The following is a 6,076-nucleotide window of genomic DNA, read 5'->3' as shown; positions in this document are numbered from 1 at the left end:
AACATGCAAAGCCCAAATACAGTCAAGGAGGTCCAACAACTAACTGGCCGACTCGCAGCCTTAGCCAGGTTTCTGCGTCGAGTAGCCCACCGATCACGTCATTTTTTCAAAAATCTACAGAAACAAGAAGAGTTTCACTAGACCGGGGAATGCAAAACAGCTTTCACCGAACTCAAGGCCATACTTTCAGCTCCTCCAATCCTCAAAACTCTAGAAACTGGTAAACCACTCTATTTATATTTATCTATTACTAACCAGGCTATCAGTTCTGTCTTGGTAACAGAAACAGAAAAACAGCAACACCCGGTATATTGCGTCAGCAAATCTCTTCAAAATGCCGAGGTTCGTTACCCAAAGATAGAGAAACTGGCTCTAGCTCTGGTCACAATGGCCAGACGCCTACGACATTACTTCCAAAGCCACACCATCGTGGTCAGAACAGAACAACCTTTAAGACAAATACTAACGAAGCCCGAGCTAGCAGGAAGATTAATCAAATGGTTGATCGAGCTGTCAGAATACGACATCCAATATCAATTCAGAGGAGCCATCAAATCACAAGCACTAGCCGACTTCATTGTAGAACTCACTACAGAAGAGCAGGATCCTAAAGATAACATATGGACACTATATATTGATGGAGCCTCAAACAGCAAAGGTTCCGGAGCAGGAATACTCCTCGAAGACAAACACGAAACACAATTCGAGCAATCCCTGCAATTTACTTTTCATGCAAGCAATAACCAAGCAGAGTACGAAGCTCTAATAGCAGGACTTCAACTGGCTCACACAATGGGAATAGCACATTTAAACGTCAAATGCGACTCCTTCCTTGTGGTGCAACAGGTAACAGGTAGTTTCCAGGTAAAAGACCCGTTGTTAGAAAATTACAATATCATAGTCAATAACCTCGTCAATAATTTTCAGAAATTTAATATATCTCACATACCTCGGGAACAAAATGATAGAGCAGATATTCTCTCAAAATTAGCAACAACAAGAAGTCAAACCACACCACCTATCTTATCCCAACTAACACTCGAAGAGCCTAGTGTTATACTAACATCAATCTCGAGTATTTCGGAGAAAGATGACTGGAGATCACCCTTCATCACTTACTTGTAAACAGGTCACATCCCTAGCAACATCCAAAATCAACGAAAGTTCAAACGAAGAGCGAGTTTCTATACAATGCTCGGAACCAAATTATACAAAAGAGGATTCATAAGACCTCTGCTAAGATGTCTAAATACAGCAGAAGCCAAACTGGCAATAGATGAAGTCCATGAAGGAGTCTGTGGCACACACATCGGCGGCCGGAGTCTAGCTGCCAAAATCCTCCAAGCTGGTTACTACTGGCTGACGTTACAACAAGACTGCATGAATAAAGTCAAACATTGTGACCACTGCCAACGTCATGCACCAATTATTCATAACCCAGTCGAGCAGTTACATACATCCGAGATATGCTGGCCGTTCAACAAATGGGGGCTAGATATCCTCGGACCATTTCCACCCGCTCCAGGCCAGGTTAAATTTTTAATTGTCGCCATAGATTACTTCACAAAATGGATAGAGGCTACACCATTGGCAAAAATCACTTCCGAAAAAATGATTTCTTTCGTATGGAAAAACATACTATGCCACTTTGGTATTCCTCAATCCATCATCACCGATAATGGTAGACAATTTATAGATCAAAAGTTCACAAATTTTTTACAAAATTTAAAAATATTTCAATAGTTCTCTTCTGTCGAACATCCACAAACTAACGGCTTAGCTGAAGCCGCCAATAAGATCATTTTGCAGGGCCTTAAAAAGAAGCTCGACGACTCAAAATGAGAATGGGCCGAGCTTATTCCTGAAGTACTATGGAGCTATAACATATCTGAACAATCAGCAACAAAGGAAACACCATTCAGGCTAGTCTACAGAAGCGACGTAATGATACCAATTGAGGTATCCCTACAAAACACCATAACCACAAATACAAGCGAAAGCGACAATGCTGAAAATAGAAGAGCCGAGCTCGACCTCATAGAGGAAGCTTGAGACAAAACTGCACTACAACAGACAGCGGCAAAACGAGCTATAGCTCAAAAATACAATAGGAAGCTCAAGACGAGGACATTCTCAGAAGGAGACCTCATACTCAGAAAAGTTGAAGACATACAAAAGCCACAAGGACATGGCAAACTAAGCGCAAATTGAGAAGGACCATTCAGAATACGCAAAGTCGTCTGCAAGGGAGCATACAAAATACAAAGGCTCGACGGAACTATACTACCAAACACTTGGAACATATCCTCTCTGAAAATGTACTTCAGTTAGTCTATAAGTCGGACATGGTGATGCACTCTTTTTCCTACTACCAGATTTTATCCCTAAGGAGGGTTTTGCTGGAGAGGTTTTAATGAGGCACACCACCCTGCATCTTTTTCAATCAATTAAATTGCACACTAAGAAACACAACTATCTATATCCTATCTTACATTCCATTCGCGTGACTAAACTCAAACAACCAATACTAACTCTTCGACACATTCAATCTGTTGCAAAACAAATCAAACATTCCATACGTTTATCAAACCCAGTTCTAACTTTATCAAACTTTCTCAAACCAAACTCGTATAGTTCCAAATAAACACAGTCAAATGGCAGTAAGCCCAAACAACACTGATACTATGTATCTAGTTACACAAATCCTATGTATCAAACCAAAACGCAAACTGCTCGGAGGTACAAAAAACAAACACTTGTACCTTACTCCATCCTCTAATCATTCGATACCAATATGCCAAAATATTCAAACATGAAATATGAACAAAAACAAATATTTGTTTGGCTAAAGGCCAGCAGTTCATAACAACAAGCCAAAACGACCTTAAGTCAAATACGTTCAAAAAACTACACAAACCAGCCTATTACAAACTTAAACATCAGGGTTCTCCCCCTCACCCTTGACACCATCCTCGTCCTGAACTAACTCATCCCCAACAACAACCTTACACGGATCTATTTTCGAAAAGTCAGCAGCAGGAGCTAGAAGCTTTGCCTGCTCAACAGCTCTCTCAAATCCAGCCGAGAACATCTCCAAACCATGATCCTCTTTCTCAGTTTCAGCCTGTTTCTTTTCCACTCCAAGAACCACAAGTCTAGCCTCCAAAGATACATTTTTCTCTTTCAATTCCTTTCCCGCACTCTCATAAGTCGTCAATTTCTCTTGCAATGTGTTGACCAAGTCAAGAGCATCACGCAGCTTACTCGCCTTCTCCACATTCTCCTGCATTAATTGAGTCATGGCAGCCTTATCAAACGAATCCCTAGCATGCTTCAACTCTTGAGTTCGACCAATAGACATCTACCGAGCTCCAATCACCTACATCAAATAAGCAAAACAAATCAAAAATCCACACAAGCAAACACAATAAAACAACGAAGTGACACTATACCTGCGGATACTGACAAACCCCAATGCAATATCGTCAACTTCCTGGACGAGTTTAACATCAGCCGGATTCTGACAGTGCTCATCAACAACCATAATAAACGGGAAATGCTCATTCCAAAGGGAAGTCAAATCCTCATCCCCACGATAACCATGAAGCACCCTTTGGTTCTCGGTAAAACGCTTGACCACCTCAAGATCAATGTCCCATTTCCTCTTTTTCTTTTAAAGTTAACCTTCTTTGGAGACGGTTGATTAACTTCAGCACCTTTCTCCGCCATAATACGACTAGTAGAGCTTTTCTTTTCAATGTTTTTCGACCGAAAATACGCTCGCAAGCTGCTTGAGGTCACCTTTGGAGCCTTTTCAACTACACACAAAACATAAAGATAACGAATAAACAACCGTTACCGAACCATACAAAAACAAATTACACAAAGCAAATACTTATATATCCAGCCAAGGCATCTCTATCCATTTCCAACTCCAGAAGTTCAACAACCGACAACAAACTCGACGACAAAACATGATTAACCAAAAACTCCACAACCATCTCATTTCTGTATTTCATCCCATCCATACCCAATATTTGCCTAGGCCTCGGAACCCAGAATAATGGGAACCTCTCCAATAAATACTCATCTATAAACCAAGAAAATTTACCCTCAACAACGCCAATCTTCACAAACATAGACTTAAACCCTTTATACGAAGACCTATATAAGCTGAAAATGGCACGACCTGGAACACTAGCGAGATTCAACCAACAGCCTCACCTAACCCCCTTACACTGAAACAAAGTAAAAAAAGACTTCCAAGGATGGTTCAATCTCTAAATACCTCATCAGAATCTGAAAAGCTCTAACAAAAGCCCACGAATTAGGATGCAGCTGAGACGGTGCACACTTAAGCTGCATGAGAACACCACACTCAAATTCAGAAAAGGAAAACTTAACACCCAAGTCCACAAAAACACAGCTGTACATGAAGAAAAACTCAAACCCTTCCCCACGATGAAAGACACGATCATCAGCATTATACGGTATGAACTTAAGCTTAATATCAGTTCCCTCCCTGACCCACGAAGACACTAACCCTAATTGCGACACACTTTGATCATCGTCGAACACAGAAGCATACTCCTTCATTGAATCTGCAACCCATGAAAAAAGGATTCACAGGATCCCAAACCCAAACATCTTCAACTAGCTTAACTTCTACCTTACCACCCACATCCGTCCCTATCTCAACCTTTTTCCCTTATCCATCCCGAAAACAAACATGCACACAGAAAACAAGAGCACACGAGGAAGAAAGGAATAACTAACCTTTCTTATTCATCTTCCAAAAACACAGGCGAAAAAAGAAAAAGCAAGCCTCGAAACCAGATAATCAAACAATCCAAACAAAAAACCACCCACCAGCCCACTACCCACACCTTCTTCAAGCAGTAAAAATTCAAGAATAATCCCTAACCGTCGATTATTAAACACAAAAAGAAAATCAGCGGCTAGATCTCACTAGCGCTACATTACCCAACACGCATTAAAAGCGAATGCGTTTTCCAATATTTCTCTTTCCTCCCCAAGAGACGCACACAAAATATTAAGCGCGAAAATTCAAAAGGACAACCTACTTCCACTCCTTACACCGAGAATAAACATGCTAACCTTGGGGCTCCGAGCTATAACTCGGCACACCTAAAAGTTGTCACAATCAACCCACTCCAGATCCTGGTTCCGAGTTATAACACCTGAAAAAGGTTAACCTGTTTATATCTCGACCCCAAAACAAGCCAACTTTGGGGACTATGATCCGTTATGTTAGAACCGAGTCATAACGGGAATATCGGAACCAGGATCAACTCACAACTCCTCCGCAGACCTCTCTCCATAGATACCTAAGTTCCGAAATATTAGAACACAACCAAATCAATAACAAACAATGTGGATAACAGTTCCCCAATTACTCCATTATATACGAGTGATTTACTCAGTCACAGGTACGCAATTCATTCTGGTTTTCTACTCTGAACTCTCTCACACTCGTACTTACTTGAGCGTTGGAGTCCCTTTGTAGGTACTCAACGCCGCCTTCTCAGGAGAAGACGACGTTCCACGCCTTCTACTCCAAGGAAAGCCGGTTCCAGCATCAGCAGAACGAGCTATACCTCGGAGTTCACTTTCATACAGGAACAACATATATCAAGATATATATAATACAAGTAGGAGTTACTCTAGCGAAAGAAAGATTGATGATTGAGATACTAGTGTTTATATGGCTTTTGCCACCAAAATTTGAGTTGTGGGATTATTAATAGAGTAAAAATTACTAATATTTCTTAGTTTTATACAGTAAATTTAGTTAATATATTTAAAAAAAAGTAATAGAAAATAAAAATAAAAACTAAACTGCCCTAATAATTATTCTTAAAAGACAACGAAATTCTCAACAAAAAAGAATTTGTTAATCCTAGTTGATTCTTAATGAATAAATCAATAATTTAACATACATACCATGTAGACTTATTCTGTTAATACCGATCAAAGATATTGACAGAAGAACTAATCAATCTTATAAAAATAAAAATTAAAAATTAAAAAAAATATTTTATTTTTTTAAAAATTT

Source organism: Arachis ipaensis, chromosome B01 (assembly GCF_000816755.2).
Source record: "Arachis ipaensis cultivar K30076 chromosome B01, Araip1.1, whole genome shotgun sequence".
In the NCBI taxonomy this organism is placed as follows: Eukaryota; Viridiplantae; Streptophyta; class Magnoliopsida; order Fabales; family Fabaceae; genus Arachis; species Arachis ipaensis.
Note: the sequence above shows the minus strand (reverse complement) of the source record.